Genomic DNA, 20,132 nt, shown 5'->3' on the forward strand with positions numbered 1-20,132 from the left:
GCATTTGAAAATTAAAATTTTTACCGTCCTTACTTTAGTTTTTTGATAATAGCGGGTCCAAATATTCCCGATTTTCGACACTTTTATTCGTTTAACAAGCAGTGAAAGAAGAACTCTTATAAATTTTTTTTAAATCGGAACTCAAATTAAGAAAAAGGATCGTGTTAAAAATTTAACCTCCGAATTAATATCAGAATGACATCTTTACTTGTTTAGTAAAATAAATATTGCTAAAATTACATCTCTTTTTATCTATTAATTATACATAACATTTTTAGCAACATTTATTAAGTTTTAAGAACTTTATATCATATAGTCTTTAATGCCTTTAATGTTTGCTTAACTGATAAATGTACTGCTTAATATAACAATTTATAGTAACATTTTCGTATATATATAGTTTTTTTGAGTCGAATTTTGTAAAGAGCCTATTCTTGTATAGCACATACCGCTTCCAAAGAAATTAAATAGAATAATTTTATAGAGGGATAACTTCATTGCATTGATGCAAGTTTTATCAACTATAAGACATAATCAAAATGCCGTTCCCATTAGTGTGATGTAGGGTGTATTTAAACTGTATTTGGGTTGCATTGATATTAACAATAATCGTTTATATTAAGCGTTAATTCAATCATTTACATAATTCCTTTTTAACGAGTATCTTCAGAATGATTTGGATTCTGAAGATGTTCATTCCGTTTGGTCAATGAAGACAATTGCAATCTCTCCTCGAAAATCAATTCAAACCCTGATCAAATAAACATTTTTGTGTAAAAATTCCTCCTGCTGCAATTTTTTATTATTTTATTTTTTTTTTTTTTTTTTGATAAAGCATCTCCTAATAAATCATATAATATTCCAAATTTAATTTTGGGTGAAAAAAGTCTTTAATTTTCTAAAAAAAAGTTTTACAATTCTCCTAAACATACCTTTAAAAATCAAAGAAAACATGTTGCGTAAATTTTTTTAATTATTCAGAAAGAAGGAATCATTAATAGAAAGAAAATGCCAGGAAAATAAATATTTAGGGATGTAGTTATTTTATATACAAAAATTTTACTGGTCTTCCTCACAACTATGTAACAATGGATTCCTGTCACAAAAATATTAAGAACTACGTTGCAATAATAATCTTAAATCTCGGTGAATAAATGCAATTTTTATCACTCACACTTCCAAGAGTTTTTTGGAAAAAGTATCATTATAATTGAGGAATAATTTTTTAATTATTATACCCTTCACCTTCATGAGAAGGATATATATAAGTCTGTACTTTCTATAATATATTTTTCCGACCCCATAAAGTATATATATTCTGGATCCTTATAGGTAGCGGAGTTTATTAAGCTATGTCCGTTTGTATGTTTGTTGAAATCAGTTTTTAGAAGACCCTAGATATCGGCAAGATCCGAATCTTCAATAATTCTGTTAGACATGCTTTCGAAAAGATCGCTATTTAAAATCAGCAAAATTGGTCCATAAATACCGGAGATATCAAAAATTTAGATTTTTTCATGCTCAGACAAAAACTCTATGGTTTCCAAGATAAACGAATTTTTGTATTTAATTAATATGGGAGGCGCCACTCCCAATGCTGCTAGTCCTTTTGTCCTAAATAATCATATTGACACTAAAGTGGGTCCAACAAATATTTTATTCATATGGATAGTGTGACTATAGGCATTCCGCCCATTTTGTCCAAAAATGTTCTTATAAATGTCAAAGTTGTCCGAATGGGATATTTATTATTTTTTTTAACTTAAGAATAACATTTTTTTCAATACTTGCCACTTAAGTTTCCTCTATTTTTTTAAAACGGAGCTTTTTAATCAAAACAAGTAAGGGTGTTATATTCGGCGGTGCCGAATCTCATATCCCCACCATCAAACTGTATGACGTAAAAAGAATGCTCCCATATAAACATCAGGTCAATTATAGACCGTCAATTATGGACCGATTTGATTCTAATTTTATATTTCGTATATTATGATGAAACGTGAAATACAGGAAAAATTCGAATACTTTTGTGAGGTAATTTTATGGACTTCCTTTAAAAAAAGCTTAACTAATTTAAGTAAATTTTTGAAATTTTAAAAAGTGTGATATGAAACCTAAGGACTGTTTAGATAATATAACAAATTAATTTATTTATTTTGCACGCAAACAGTTTATTAAATTTTGTTTCTTTTTATAGTATACCTAAATTCGAATACTTATGAGAAACACTGTATGTACATACATATGTACTTTTTTTCTAAAAATTGTTTTATACAAAATTATAAATGCATAATTATTACCAAATGACCGTTACCAAACTAATAATTTATTTCGTGACTCCTAAATAACCGCATGTTAATTTAAATCTTCAAAAAATCTGGCATAAAAGAAACAAACAACAATCTAAACTCCCCTAAAACGGTTATTTATCAAAACACAAGCCACATAAAAAAATTGCTAAAAAATGAGAAATCCAAACACAATATACTTATATGTATACATATGCATGTATGTACATATGTACAACATTTCAAAGAGAATGGTGCAAACACACAGTTAATTTCTATACATCATAAAAACATTAAGCAGGTCTTTACAAAGTAAAAGAGCGCAGCAAATAAGTACAGCAAAAGCACAAGAGAAACCACAAGAGCTGAAATGCTGCAAGCAGTAGTGATTGTTTGAAATTAATCGCTGTGACTGACTGCGTTAGCAGAAAACATTTCACTGTACCACTACAGCTAATGAGTTTGTTCCTGTTTCTTCGACTTTGCTGTTTGCTTTTGCTTTGGGTACAACTGCTAAAAAACTTTAAGCTAAGCAGAAATTTAGGTGCTTTTGCTAATTTCAAGCGAGCAATACAAAACCTGAACAGTTTTATATCATATTTTAAATATTTACTACGAATAAAGGAAATTAATCTAACTTAGGTAAGATAATATATAAATAAATTTAATAAAAGTCATTTTAAATATAAATATATTATGATTTTTCATTAACATTGTTTTAGAGATCGATATACCAAATATACCAAATTTCATGTAAATCGCTTCAGTAGTTTTCTGTAAGTCACGAATAAAAAATTTTCTATAACAATTATATAGAAAAAAGGCAACATAAGAAGAATAGGTTCAGCAGTATGCCCGTGAAAGCGTAACCAGTAGACTTTCTCTTTCATATAATTAAAGGATAAGATATTGGTAAGGAATGTTTTATATAAAAATGGGCGTATAATGGGGCGTATATAAACGCATTTTTCTGCAGAAAAGAATAATAAAATAAAAACCCTATTTTTCCTTTTATTAGAATTTTATGTTGTAGTTTTTACAATAAATCGTACCATTTCTGTATTAGTATAAATTACCAAACAGTAATTTACGTACGACATTCTGAATTTTCAAAAACTGTTAATTTTGTGAACTTTTTGTATTAAATTCAACATAGTTTAGCATTATTCTATCTATTCGTCAAGATTCCATGATTTTTAAGTCACTTTTTAACTTCTTGAGTTGCCAAATACTAAAATTTTATTGGTGAAACCATTAGCACCCCCTTAAAAATGATTTTTTAAATCAGATTTTTCGATTATTTCTTTAAAAACTTTTGATTAGAAATTACATTTTATATATAAAAAATATCCTTTTTACTTTATTCTTTAATATTAAAATTTGTTTTTTCAAAATTTTATTGGCCGTATAGCACCAGACAGCTGAATCGGAGGTGCCACTTTCAAAATTTCTTAAATAAGATTAAGAAACAATGAAAACAATTTATTCAAAATCTTAAATTATCTATAAAATTAATTTTTGAGATGATTTTGCGATGAAAAAGTTTTATATTTGTCTACAGATAATGACAATCTACCGATTTTTGGGTCAAATTTCAAACAATATTTCAATAATTGGCAGTTAAAATCATTCTCGGAAGTTTAAAATGGTCTGAAAATAAAATGAATGTTGATCAACAGATAAAATAATGTTAAAATAACTTAAATTTAATATTAAAAGTTCAACAAATATGAAAATTATTAAAATTCAGAACTCCGCAGGGATATTACAGATGAAGGAGTTAAGCCTAGTACAGTAATGGTATCAAAATGTCACATACAATTTTCACTTTTATTATTTTTTCACAAAAAAAAGTGCATTTTTCTGCATAAAAGGATAATAAAATAAAAATAAATTGCTTAAATATTTTGGAATTATGGTAATATTCAACATAAAAGTTTCTTTATAAAAAATAAAAATTTTATAAAAAGTAAAAATTTTAAAAATATACTCATGGTGTAGCGTATTATATGGTCGGCCATGCCCGACTAGACTTTCCTACTTGTTAAAATCTTTAGAATATCAATAAATTATGAATGACAAATATAATACAAAAAATAAAAGGTAAAAAACCTTTCATTCAGTTTTATGTAAAATTAAACAAGTAAGAGTGTTATATTCGGCTGTGCCGAATCTTATATATCCACCATCACACCTCGTTTGACTCGAATGAAACTTACTTATGTCGAATTTCATCTATATACTCGTATTTTTAGACCAGTTATAAGCGTTAAAGTTTCAGATGGGAACCTTATATAGGGGGTTAGGGTCAATTATGTGTCAATCCTCATTAAAATTGGTAGACAGAATTTTGTTCGAGGGGCCACTTGTATGGGGGCTATCTGAAACTTATATTGATCATTTTCTTATATTGATATTACTTATATTGATCATTTTCAATACCAAACAAACCTTACCTAAGATAAGAAATATTTACATTGTCTCTCATAAGCATTCGAATTTAGGTATAATATGAAAAGAAAACAAATTTAATAAAATATTTATACCATATTTTTATGTAATATCATTAAAATGGCGGTTTTTGGCAATATTTGTATTTTTTCTCCCTTTTCCCAGAGATAAAACCAAAATTTGTTATTGGGATTTAATATACCCCTTGGGGTATCTAAAAATAATATTTTTTATTACAATAATCTGTATTCAAACGTTCCAAGATATATTATTGGAATCATTCTTCTATCGCTAATTCAATTTATTGAAACTCAAGTCCATTTTTATAATACTAGGGTCAAAAATTTTCGGGGAAACTTGTCTTCTATATATTGTTTCAGATATCAGCTGTTATAAATTTTAAGTTTTCAATATATTTTGGAATTTGATAACCATTCAATATAGTGGAATCATTCTTTTTATAACCAATGGCCTCTAGGCTGAATGTCACCATATCATTAAATATATCATGGAATTTTTAAAAACAAATCCTTATAACAAAGATTATTATTTTCAGATACCTGAACGAATCTATTAAATCCCAATATTAAATTTTGGTTTTATCTCTGGAAAAAGAGAAAAATGGCAAATACGGTCAAAAATCGTAATTTTAATGATATTTTATGAATGCCCCAAAATTGTGGACCAAATGGTCCAAAAATATATCCATTCGGTTGATAGTTACCCCTTAAAACAATTTTTAGCAAAATAAACATTCGATTCTAATTTTTGTGTTTCGTATAATATAGTCAAATATAAACTACAGAAAAAAATTCGTATACTTTTGTGAGGTAATTTTATTGACTATTTTTAAATAAAGCTAAATTAATTTAAGTAAATATGAATTTTTAAAGTTTTAAAAAGCGTGATATCAAAGCTAAGAACTGTCTAGAGAATTTAACAAATTAATTTATTAATTTTGCATACAAAATATGTTATTAAATTAAGTTTCTTTCTATATTATACCTAAATTCAAATACTTATGAGAGACACTGTATGTGAAATTTCAGCCCTCTAGCTCTTTCCTTTCGGACTCTATCGTGCTTTCAACAGACAGACGGACAGACAGACATGGCTAGATCGTCTTAGAATTTAATAAGGATCGTCTTAGAATTTAATAATAAATGTGTTACAAACGGAATGACAAAATCATATACCCCCCCATCTTAATTAAAATATTATGATTTTAAAATAAATATTATAATATTAAAATATTATGATTTTAAAAGTATTTCATCATTTTTTAGAAAAAAATTTTAAAAATTAAATTTTTGAAATTCGATATTCAGAAACTTCTTCAAATTTTTGGACAAAATGACCGGATTGGCTATTGTGGTCGTGGCACCTTCCATATGGAAAAAATATTAAATCAGTATATGTGAGAAAATATAACAGATTGAGTCCTCAAATTTTGTCGGAATCACTTTAGTGCCAATTTGATTATTTAATTTTCTTTCAGCATTGCATTACTCCATTCCTCAACTTCGGCGATTACGGAGGAAGTACACAACACGCGTTGAGGCGGCAAAGCGTTTTACGCTTTTCAAACTTTTCGCGCTGCAAGTTACAAACTATAGTGTATAACTTGTAAAATGAAAATAGCACCTTCCATATGGAAAAAATATTAAATCAGTATATGTGAGAAAATATAACAGATTGAGTCCTCAAATTTTGTCGGAATCACTTTAGTGCCAATTTGATTATTTAAGAAAAAATTGCCGGCCCAGCAGTAAGGGGCGTGACAAAAGAAACTTAGAGTTCGAATTTTTATATTTTGCACGAAGAGCTTTAACATTCATGTAAAATATAGAATCATATAAATAAAATATAGAAAAATTCGTTTATCTGGGAAACAAATAGATCTAGCTTCTTCAAATTATGCACGAAGAACTTTACTATTCATCTAAACATTTCTATTAGAGGGATGGCACCTCCAATATGAATAAAAATAAGTTATAGTGCTTTATTCGGCTGAGCCGAATCTTAAATACCTCTACTTTTATATTAATACTTTTCTACTTGATCAAATATTTATAGAAATGAGTTTTCTCATGTCTTAAATAGAAAAATCCAAATATTTAAATCTATTACAACTCTAAGATTTATTTAACATTAAGAACGCCATTATCTTTATATTTTTATAGCGCTTAGCGATTTTTAGTAATTTGCATGTATGCATGTGTGTGTAGGATTTAAGGATTTTCAAAATACATATACATTAGACTGCTCCAAAAAAACTAAGTTTCGAATTTTAACCATCCCCCCTAAAATTGTTATAAAAATAAGTCGTGCAAAAAATTAGGTTAATAGGACTACGTTAACTGGTGCCACACAGTGGGGCAGAATGGAAATTTTTTGGAAATAAATCTGGCATTTCTAAACGGATGATCCGATCGGGATAAAATTTGGCGTGAGCGTAGCCAAGGTGTATTCGAGTTTAAGTTTTGAAGATGAATCCTGCAGATGCCCCAGGGACGGCGCTGTGGCGGCTCAAAGTAGGGTACCTACGACATGTAAAATTTTTAAACTCGTGCCATTTTTCTGTTTTTCACCCAAATACAAAGATTTTTATATTTTGTGAAAGTGCTCGACGAGATCTCTTATAATATCCGAGTTATAGGCATTTAAAAATTTAGTGATACAAAATTTACCATACCTTGGTCAGCCTTTTTTTGAATACCGGACGTAATTTTGGACCAAATGGACTAACGTTACTAATGTTAGTTAGACAACAAAATTTCCAATAATACTTATACAAAAAATCAATCAAAGATCAATATCATTTACAGATCCAAAAATATACGTTTTTTAATTTAAAAATTCCAAAAATTTTAGATTTATATTTTATAGTTTTCTAAAGGGTATCATTACGCAGAACGCTTTGGCTTAAAAAACTTGTCCTATTTTTTGAAAATGTTGCCACTGCGTCCTTCCGAATATGACCTATTTTTTATCAAAACTTCAACTTTGGGCGACAAGTTCTAAAATCCCAAAGCTGGGATCAGAAAACTGAAAACAGTTTTGGAAACCTCAATATGTTTTCTATTTACTCCAAAAGTATTTTCCCAGCCCTGAAAGATATGTGGACCTATGGGCAAAAAAGTAAAAAATCCCATTTTTGGAATTTTCATTCATATTTTTGGGAATTGCGAGATGCCCTTTGACATTTTAAATTTTTTGCATTTTCTTATTTGAAATGACAAATTTAACAAGCGTTGAAAATTTCATTGAGTTTTGTTCATAAATAAAGATTTTGTCATATATTACATATTTGTTTCATTTCTAAAACTATGATTTATATCAAAATTTCAATAGGATCGCAGATAGCTACAGCAATTTAGTCCATATTTATGCCTTAATATCATTTTTAGTTAGATATGGAAATTCTCGATTCTTTACAAAAATTTTAAAGCCAATATCTCAATTACATTCATAAATATGTTCATTTAAACATGTATCCTTTAATTTCATATTTTTCATATTTTAGTATTAAATATGACAGAACATATTTAAATCTTATATTTAGCTATTTGTTTGCATATCCTTATAATTGAAAGGTCCTATTATGCTTAAATTTTTAGAAATTTATATTTTTTTTACCTAAATTTTTTCGACAGATCATTTCGTTCTGTTTCGTTTATGATCATGTAGGTAAAAATATACAGGTATTGATAATTTCGATTCATTCACTAATAAGAAATATCAATGACTGAATTACTGGTTATAGTAAAATAGTCCTAAATGTTAATAGGTAGACAATTCGTAATGTTTTACTTTGGAATACCTGTATCGGAAATGACAAGAATTGGTATATAAGTAAACGTCTCAGATTTTATGTACCATATTTAATAAATCTACAATGAAGATTACATTAAAGTACGAAGAGCTGTGTTCCGTTTTATGGAGTGTATCTTCAAAAGAGCCAGAAAGAATTGAAGACATTTCAAATTATATAAAAAATACATATAGTAGAAAAGTAGACAAAAAAGGCATATCAAAAATTAAAAACTTTTTGATGTAAAAAGTAAGTCTGTGGATGGAAATCAAAAGAAATTTCGGTTCAAATTTTGTAGTTGGATGGAAATTACTACGGAAATCTCAACTTACAACACATCAACAGGAGCACCTTGCAAGTCATACGAAGACTTATGTTCAAGGTATAAAAAAAGAGGGTCACACAAAAACTTTTTCAATCTCAAATGATGAAATTGCTGATACATTTAACGAAATGCTGAAAAAGGAAAACCAACCTATGGATGCCGTACATATTGCAACTATTCTTCCTAATGCATCACCAAAACGACTTAAGCGAATTGTGGAAAGTATACCAACTCCAACATCACAATCAAATTTTATTGAAGAGAAAGCAATAGCGCTTATGTTGGAAGTGGGTCTCAGTGGAAATGAGTACCAAATATTAAGGAAAGCTCTGCTTGTAAATGGACACAATATATTACCATCATACAAGGCGATCCAGGAAAAAAACAAACTATCCTACCATCACCTATTGCTGTTAATGATGTGGAAGCTTGTATTGATATATCATCTTTGCTCGAAAACACAGCATCATGAATTGTGTCAGTCTTTTCAGAAGACCAACTAAGGAAAATTCTTAACTGTGATGTTGTCTTAATGTGTAAGTGGGGATGTGACGGTTTTTATTTATGTCATCATTAGTGCATTACGAATTCGTTCATATTCCCTTAATCCATCATCGTCAAGCATCAGAAATTCATTTGAAGATATATGGATCAATACAACTCCGGGTTCAAAAAATTTTTGTAGACCCATTGGATTTGAATATATAAAGGAGTCAAAGAAAACAACAAAAGATTTAGTGGAATATTTAAAAGATGAAATAAATGCACTGGAGCCCATTTGCATAAAAATAAAGGAATTCTCTATTAACGTATCATATCAGCTAAGCTTAACAATGATTGATGGAAAAGTCAGCAATGCCATAACAGAAACTTCTTCCTTCTGGAGATGCTCAATATGTAATGAGAAAAAGTCGCAATTCTCAAATATAAACAAAAGCAGAAGTATTAATGAAGAAGTCCTGTCTTTCGGAATTCCAGCACTTCATGCCAGAATACGATTTTTGGATTACTTTTTATACAACAAGCGTTGAAAATTTCATTGAGTTTTGTTCATAAATAAAGATTTTGTCATATATTACATATTTGTTTCATTTTTAAAACTATGATTTATATAAAAATTTTAATAGGATCGCAGATAGCTACAGCAATTTAGTCTATATTTATGCCTTAATATCATTTTTAGTTAGATATGGGAATTCTCGATTCTTTACATAAAATTTTAAAGCCAATATCTCAATTACATTCATAAATATGTTCATTTAAACATGTATCCTTCAATTTCATATTTTCATATTTTAGTATTAAATATGACAGAACATATTTAAATCTTATATTTACCTATTTGTTTGCATATCCTTATAATTGAAAGGTCCTATTATGCTTAAATTTTTAGAAATTTATAATTTTTTTACCTAAATTTTTTCGACAGATCATTTCGTTCTGTTTCGTTTATGATCATGTAGGTAAAAATATACAGGTATTGATAATTTCGATTCATTCACTAATAAGAAATATCAATGACTGAATTACTGGTTATAGTAAAATAGTCCTAAATGTCGATATAGGTAGAATACCTGTATCGGAAATGACAAGAATTGGTATATAAGTAAACGTCTCAGATTTTAAGTAACATATTTAATAAATCTACAATGAAGATTACATTAAAGTACGAAGAGCTGTGTTCCGTTTTATGGAGTGTATCTTCAAAAGAGCCAGAAAGAATTGAAGACTTTTCAAATTATATAAAAACTACATATAGTAGAAAAGTAGACAAAAAAGGCATATCAAAAATTGAAAACTTTTTGATGTAAAATGTAAGTCTGTGGATGGAAATCAAAAGAAATTTCGATTCAAATTTTGTAGTTGGATGGAAACTACTACGGAAATCTCAACTTACAACACATCAACAGGAGCACCTTGCAAGTCATACGAAGACTTATGTTCAAGGTAAAAAAAGAGGGTCACACAAAAACTTTTTCAATCTCAAATGAGGAAATTGCTGATACATTTAACGAAATGCTGAAAAAGGAAAACCAACCTATGGATGCCGTACATATTGCAACTATTCTTCCTAATGCATCACCAAAACGACTTAAGCGAATTGTGGAAAGTGTACCAACTCCAACATCACAATCAAATTTTACTGAAGAGGAAGCAATAGCGCTTATGTTGAAAGTGGGTCTCAGTCGAAATAAGTTCCAAATATTAAGGAAAGCTCTGCTTGAAAATGGACACAATATATTACCATCATACAAGGCGATCCAGGAAAAAAACAAACTATCCTACCATCACCTATTGCTTTTAATGATGTGGAAGCTTGTATTGATATATCATCTTTGCTCGAAAACACAGCATCATGAATTGTGTCAGACTTTTCAGAAGACCAACTAAGGAAAATTCATAACTGTGATGTTGTCTTAATGTGTATGTGGGGAATACAAACAAGCTTGTGGAAGTCGGACATTAGCAGACCACAAATGTGTATTTATGTCATCATTAGTGCCATTACGAATTCGTTCATATTCCCTTAATCCATCATCGTCAAGCATCAGAAATGCATTTGAAGATATATGGATTAATACAACTCCGGGTTCAAAAAATTTTTGTAGACCCATTGGATTTGAATATATAAAGGAGTCAAAGAAAACAACAAAAGATTTAGTGGAATATTTAAAAGATGAAATAAATGCACTGGAGCCCATTTGCATAAAAATAAAGGAATTCTCTATTAACGTATCATATCAGCTAAGCTTAACAATGAAACTTCTTCCTTCTGGAGATGCTCAATATGTAATGAGAAAAAGTCGCAATTCTCAAATATAAACAAAAGCAGAAGTATTAATGAAGAAGTCCTGTCTTTCGGAATTTCACCACTTCATGCCAGAATACGCTTTTTGGATTACTTTTTATACATAGCATACGACCTCAAATATAAAAGTGTGCCAGAGAATCTTACTAAATCAACAAAAATAATGAAGAATTGAAAGAACTGAGAGCTGCGGAAAAAAGCAGAATCCAAGAAGAATTTAAAGTTCAGATGGGATTAAACATCGACAAACCACTTCTAAGTTGCGGTAGTACAAATGACTGTAATACGGCGAGAAGGTTTTTTCGTGATTTTAAAATTACTTCAAAGAGTTAACACTATTTTAATATCACTGAATAGTAAACATAAAATTACTGGAAATCGATTTGGGGAATATACATCTGGAATTTCTAAATTACTTCCATCTCTGTATCCATGGAGGGAACTAACACCAACAGTACACAAAGTATTTTGTCATGGTCAAATAATAATTGAATCGAATATTCTTCCACTTGGAGAGTTAACAGAAGAAGCCCAGGAAGCGAGGAATCGAGATTTTAAGCATGTTCAACTATTCAGCTCAAGAAAATGCTCCAGGAATGAAGATATTTTTAATAGTTTACTTCTATCTTCTGATCCTGTTCTTTCAACTATGCGAAAAAGATGGATTTGTTATGAAACTCTATCATCTCAAAACAAGGAAGATTAAAAGGACTTATATTACCTTCTGGATATGTATACCGATATGACAGATTATTTTATAGAAAATAAGTAGTGTTAGGAATTAACTATATAAGTAGGATGTAAGAATTAAGTGTATTATGTTTAAGATAAACAGTTCAAATAAAAAATCTATTATACTAACTGATGATATTGTATTAAATTGTGTTTTATATTTCGGTGGGCGGGAAAGGTGGTTTGTGTGGGGTGATTTGGGTGTTGTTGTGCGTGGCTCATAATAAAATTATAATTTTTTATTGTATATACAATGTTATAGTCTTTAATAAAATAATTAACTAAATAATTTTTAAAAATTGTCCAAATATTTTATTCAACACCAAATGTATGTTCTGTCATACTTAATACTAAAAATTTTTGTAAAAAATCAAAAATTTCCATATCTAACTAAAAAAAGATATTAAGGGATAAATATGGACTAAATTATTGTAGTTATCTGCGACCCTATTAAAATTTTTATATAAATCATAGTTTTAAAAATGAAACAAATATGTAATATATGACAAAATCTTTATTTATGAACAAAACTCAATGAAATTTTCAACGCTTGTTAAATTTGTCATTTCAAATAAGAAAATGCAAAAAAATTGAAAAGGTCAAAGGGCATCTCGCAATTCCCAAAAATATGAATGAAAATTCCAAAAATGGGATTTTTACTTTTTTGCCCATAGGTCCACATATCTTTCAGGGCTGGGAAAATACTTTTGGAGTAAATAGAAAACATATTGAGGTTTCCAAAACTGTTTTCAGTTTTCTGATCCCAGCTTTGGAATTTTAGAACTTGTCGCCCAAAGTTGAAGTTTTGATAAAAAAATAGGTCATATTCGGAAGGACGCAGTGGCAACATTTTCAAAAAATAGGACAAGTTTTTTAAGCCAAAGCGTTCTGCGTAAAGATACCTTTTAAAAAACTATTGTTATATGTTCTTAAAGAAAATTTTTTTTTATTAATAAAAGAGTTAAGACACATTTTTGGCAAAAAAACGGCAAAAATCTAAAATTTTTGGAATTTTTAAATTAAAAAACGTATATTTCTGGATCTGTAAATGATATTGATCTTTGATTGATTTTTTGTATATTATTGGAAATTTTGTTGTTCCAAAATTACGCCCGGTATTCAAAAAAAGGAAGGCCAAGGTATGGTAAATTTTGTATCACAAAATTTTTAAATGCCTATAACTCGGATATTATAAGAGATAAGTAGTATGTCCAAGCATGTTTTTTCAAAACAAAAAAATGGCACGAGTTTAAAAATATTACATGTCGTAGGTACCCTACTTTGAGCCGCCACATCGCCGTCCCTGGGGCATCTGCAGGGTTCAAAACTTAAACTCGAATACTCCTTGGCTACGCTCACGTAAAATTTTATCCCGATCGGATCAGCCGTTTAGAAATGCCAGATTTATTTCCAAAATAATTCCATTCTGCCCCACTGTGTGCCGCAACGGCTCTGAAGTTTGAAAATGCATTTACAAGGGGAAAATATGCAGTTTTTTCAGTTTTCACAAAAGTTTGTTGGTTGAAAAATGTAAAAGTACTTTAAAATTCCCCAGGCCATTATCGTGTCTCAGAACACTTAAATTCGAAATGTGATGAAAAATAAACATATTTTTTAAAATGTTCTAATAAAACAATTGTATTACTTAAAATACATCTGTAGTTACTTGAATATGAGTTTTTGTCCTTATAGAATAACGTAAACCTGTTCTCAGCTATGGTCGAAAAATTTTGATATTTTTAACGGTCGTTTTAAATTTATTTGTATGACCAATTATAAACCGATCGTAAAAAATTCTTTAAGCTAAATTTATGTAGATAAAAACTATATTTCAGTCAAATTTTGTATTTATATCGTACTTTAATAACAAGTAATATGTGTTTAAGTGATTTTCTAAATGGAAACTTGTATTGGAACGACCGCACCCATGTTATAAACCGGTCGTGAAAAAAATCTTGAAATAGAATTTTTATCAATAGTTTTATTTGGTAATGAGTAATGTGCGTTTAAGAGATTTTTGTAAAGGACTTATATTGAGCTATGTTCAATTATGTATATAAAGACAAAATTTCAAAATTATGTATCTATATAATTATTTGGTAATAATTATTGCGAATATAAGTGTTTTTCTGGACCTAGTATGAGATCTAGGACCAAGTATGGACCGATCGTAAAAAATTTTATAGTATAATTTATATATATAAGAGCAATAATTTTTGCTAAATGCATGGATATCAATATTTGGTTATAATCAAGTGCGTTTTTTTCTGATTTTCGGGAGGGAACCTTTCGCCGATAGTAAAAATTTTTTTGAAATAACATTTATGTGTACAAAAATAATATTTATGTCAAATATTTTATGGGTATCACTATTTGGTAATGAATTATGTGCGGAAGGACACAGTGGCAACATTTTCAAAAAATAGGACAAGTTTTTTTAAAAAAGGTAAAGGTACCTTTTAGAAAACTATAAAATTGTTATATATTCATAAAGAAAATTTAAGAAAACAGTTAACTACAAAAATGTACCTAAGATCTCAATAAACAACTTTCTAGAACATATGAACTTCTTAGGAATGATAGGTAAGTTGAAAAAGTGAAAAGTTTCCTGAATTTGATTGAAAATCCTGACCTCAGTTTAATTTTGGAAAAAATAAAACATTTTCGATACTTTTGAAATGGGTCTCGAAAAATCCGAGACCCATTTTAAAAATAATTTAAAAAAATTGTAGAATAGTTTTGGTCGTGGGTTTGAGAGGCATTTTGTTTTTGCTTTTTATCGAAATTGGTGCCAAAATTGTCATGATTTTTAGCTAGTTTTTTAGTTTTCTTAAATTTTAAACGGTTTGCTACTTATAAGGAAAAAATGTAAAACATAAATTTTTGCGATTCTGATCATGAAGATAACGTTTTTTTGACTTTATACGTTGTTTATATAACAGATCGACTGTGACCGATAGTTCTTTCTTGGGAAAAAAACTTTCGGTTGATACAGCTGTCGCTGGGTTGACAATCTTAGGCCGAGTATGACTCGGGTTGTCGCCTAATGGCTCATAGAGGAGCGGATTTTATTTATTTATTAGTTTTTATTTGATTTATCTGTTTTATTTAATTTCTTTTATTTGTCCCTTTAAATTTGTTTTATTTCTTTGATTTATATTTACCACCTTAATGTTATGAAACATGCGGAACGGTTTCTTCCGAGCGGGGCACATTTCATTCACTCAGATTATATCAAATTAGATTAGATTGTTTTAAACTTTAAGCTGCAACGTTATGGTTACAATTTGGATAGAAATTGTTGGCAGGGACTTTGCTTATAAAGATATTTAAAAATATTCTCCTCTCTTCTTTCTAGAGATTGTTAACATAAGCGTGAGCAGCTCAATAACGAAGAGACTGACATAAATATACAGTTTGTTTTTAAGGTTTACACTTTCTTTCCTACAAAGGGGACACTAAAGTGACGATTATCTTCAACCTCGTTTACAAATAATACATCCTTGGCAAAAGGCGTATTAGAGCCAAACAGATCGTTTGACGTTAGTGGAAATCATTGTCTGCTTCGGATGCATTGACTACTTGTCCGAGTTAAGTTCGTGTTCCTCTAAGTGCGAACGAACAAGTATTTTCTAGTTTTATATAGAAAACAACAAATAAATTCGAAAAATTGTTATTTTAATATAGAATGAGATGGAATGTACGTTCGCATTTAGAGGAACAGGCAGTAACTCTTTATTGGGAAAGTTGACCTTAAATTATGTTATTGTAGCTAGGAGAAAATAATGCACCTCACATTCATTACTAAAAATGCGGTAACATATGTCTTACTTTTTTAAACCAAACATGTTTTACAAATCTAATGACTTCCACTGTATATCTTAGAATTATAAAATTAGGGCAATGTCCCCAGTCTTTTGTAATCAATCTTTTCAAGTTGTACTAACGGCTTTATTGTATCTAAGAGAAAATGATGCACCTCACTTTCATAACTAAAAATGCCGTAACATAGTTTTTACTTTTTTAAACCAAACATGTTTTACAAATCTAATCATCCACTGTATATCTTAGAACAATTAAATTAAGGCAATGTTCCCAGTCTTTTGTAATCAATCTTCTCAAGTTGTACTAAAGGCTTTAATTGCTCTGCAAAAATCCTCATTTCATCTCCTATTGCATCTTGTCCATTTGGTGCTAAAACCGATAGTTCTACCAGAAAGCTGTGACAAACTGGTTCACCATCATTCTGCTTTCCGTGCATTATTTTAAATACTTTTGCTACGGTTATCTTCATTCGTCCTTTTCGAAACATATATCCTTGACTAACATATTCGAAGTCTAGACGGCAGCCTAATTCGGTTAAAAATTCAAGAACAGTTGCAGTACATCCTACATCAATACTTGATCGTACAAGAGTTGGCCTAGATCGATCTAATTCAGGTTGTCCTATATATCTCAGTTGATATGGCACATCTCTATCAAGTGCTCGACGAACTCTCACACTTAATTGTTGATTTGGCTGCCTCATGCTCATACAAACTTCCAAATCATGAAAGGTTTCTGGAGCCGTTTCAACATTGTCACACAATGTCACAAAGACCACGAAGCCTGAAAATCACACTATAAATACCTGCATGCATCAATAATTATATATATAAACCTGTGCAATAAATGATCAACAGCAGATTCTATTATTGATCCTTGTAGTAGGTATTCTTGATTTGGTATAATTTTGCATTGTAGTGCCTGCGACAGAGATTCTTTTGAGGAAGTAATCGGGTTCATTGTAATATTAAGTATAATTATGTTTTACTTTGTGATTGTTCCAGAGCCCTCCGCGACAAATATTAACGACGGCCGAGACTAACACCAAATATGTCAGAGGCGGCTTAAAATCGACTGTAAGCCCGCTAAGTTTGCAACTACGTTTAGTTTTTAATTTTTCTACAATTTTATACTATATAAACGGAATTCGAGAGATCAGAAAGTGCGATTTTAGAAAAAATATATTTGTTCAAATCACAATCAAGTTGTATATTTTACCTACTAAAATGTAGTAACAGTGATTGTGAACAGATCTTTGCAGATCTCTATGAAAAAAACTCTCAAAACAAATATTCATAACAATGTCAAAAGATAAATATTAAAATAATTAAACATGAGAAATAAACTGACGGTACACACTAGGAAAAATTTGATTTTGCGTGAGAAAGAAAAAGAAAGAATATCACTCATTTCTCTCGCGGTAAGGAATTTCCCGTTCTCGAAAACTTGTTTTGTTATTCTTTTCATTCGTACAACAACAAATAAAATAAAAAAAAAACACAAGTTTATATGTGTGGACATTAAGAAAACTTCAAAAGAGAATTAAGAAAATTTTCTCAACAAAAGTTTCCTAGTGTGGACGAGGATTAATTTCTTTGAAATTTAAATTCTTTTATTTTCATTATTCCACATTATGAACTAAAAAATAAACTGTTTTTACTAAAATTTTAGTTTTTTTTTTGGGTTTGGTAATCAGTAGGGTTTTTTAGTTGAAACGAAAACTCGATTTTTGCATTTATATAAAAGTCGACCTTTTGCATTTAGTTAAAAGTAGACTTTTCAGCTTTTTGCATTTTATAATAAAGTCGATTTTACGCACATAAAGAAAACAACACCATCAAATATTTATTCAAGTCTGAACATGAAATAAATATTGCATTTGTTTGACGCAACTTTATAAATATTTTATAACAAATATTTGGACCAAATATTTTACAGGTCTGAACTTAGCTTAAGTAGTGCGAGTCATTCTCCCTAAAAACATAATTTCAATACTTCATCTTGTGTCCAATTACAGAAGTTTCTTATGAGTGATGTGCTCTGCTGATATTTTGTTTTAGAGCTAAGATGTGTGGTAAGATTGATCACAGTTCTCACATTTCTCGGATGAACATATCTTGCGCTGTCAAACATGTCCAAGTAAGAAAATTATATGAATCTTCGAACGGCAGTAACGTTCTAGAGAAGATGTCTTCCTTTGTCATTTGTTTGAAAAAAATTCAACGTAAACAACTGCAAGAGGTGTTATTTTGGGGTTTAATGCCAATAAATCATGGTATTAAGATAAAATTCAACAAGAACCGTTTGTGGGCTGGACCATTTTTATAAAAATATCGTTAGTGCACACAATTTTAAATAATTAATTTAAATGTTATACACATTTTTTTCTAATTTCCTAAATATGATTTCCCCCACTACATGTGTGGCAACGTTTTTCTTTAATTGTTTACAAAAAATACATTTCAATAATTCTTATTTACGTCAAAAAACTTTTCATTGTTTTCTTTATACCATGGTATTAACTAAAATAGGGTAGTATTAATGAAGAATTCTTCAATATGAAGAAAAATATTATTAATGAGAACTAAATTCATTATTTAAATTGAAATTTCTTTATATTTATCACCCCTAAACAACGAAACGATATTAGTAAATATGAAGAAATTTCTTCATATTAAATATTTAGGTTAGGTTGATAGGAGGATGTATACTACATCAAATCCGAAGAAATACACCTAGGCCACAATCGGGCCTGTGTGTTCTGTGTGTTCAGAAACGCAGTTTCCTAAACGTAATTCCTAAGAATCTTCCAATCAGTGTTACTCAGGAATGTTATTTCCGGAATAACATCACTTACAAGATACTTGGATCTAACTTCGACGTATGACAGACAGTGGCAAAGATTATTAGAATATTAAATATTTACTAAAACATAAAAAATTAACTAACAAATCTGTAATCTGGTAATTTTTGGTTCTGAGTATGTTAGCTTTTTGGGTGAAAATTTGGATTTGTTCAAATCTTGAGCGACGAGCGGCAAGTGTTACCGTCTTTTATTCGGGCTCAAATTTCGGATATCTCAATACCTGAAAGGGGAATCATTTTGTGGGGTTAAGACGAACAAGATTTCAGCATGGACTTTTTGCGTTCACTCTAGTGTAGTCACTCTAGTGTATTTTGTAAAAAGAATACTAGAATGACTTCATATTTTAACAAATACGTTTAGTACTATTAAATATTAAATAGTTGATAAAGTTTTATGTATTACATGAAAGAAGAGTTAATTTATTTTGATACACTTATAGTTTTTGAGTTTCTGTTCTTTATTCTGTTCATAATTTGAAAATAGTTGTGTTTCAATGGCAATTTCCAGGGTACACTAAACAGGTATATGCATCACTACAACAATACAAAAACAACATGTATTTTGTTTTTGTAATTGTATGAGCTCAATGTCAAAATAAATTAAAATATTTTTTTATGTTTGTCTTTTAAAAAAATTCTTAATTTTATTTCAAAAAAAAACATGCAGTGATTTTAAATGGAATTTTATGGGATATGCATGTTTATATACTTATATTAAGGTGGATGTTACAGAGGAATTGGCAGATGACCTGACAAAAGCAAGATTTTGGAATAACCTGATTTGTGCCACGAAATTTGTATCTTTAGCTACAAAAGTTTGGCAAACGAAAGTGGGCGAAAACGGGCGCAATACTCAAGATTGTTGATATCTGAATTGGCCTGATTTGTGCCAATAAAGTTGTGTTGTGGCTACCAAAGTGTGGCTAAAGACAACTGCCTTCTCAACGTGCGCAATACGGGGGATAGTTGATATCTGGAATGACCTGATTTGTGCCATTAAAGTTCTATTCTAAACGGATGAAG

At 29.5% G+C, this 20,132-nt stretch overlaps 1 protein-coding gene and 1 pseudogene across 4 annotated transcripts in view; both read right to left on the minus strand.

The window, feature by feature from the left end:
- LOC111681978 overlaps positions 1 to 20,132 on the minus strand; it is a 256,570-nt gene that overhangs the window by 175,782 nt on the left and 60,656 nt on the right. The window lies entirely within an intron of this gene.
- LOC124419451 lies at positions 16,349 to 17,252 on the minus strand (annotated as a pseudogene).

Source organism: Lucilia cuprina, chromosome 4 (assembly GCF_022045245.1).
Source record: "Lucilia cuprina isolate Lc7/37 chromosome 4, ASM2204524v1, whole genome shotgun sequence".
Lineage (NCBI taxonomy): Eukaryota > Metazoa > Arthropoda > Insecta > Diptera > Calliphoridae > Lucilia > Lucilia cuprina.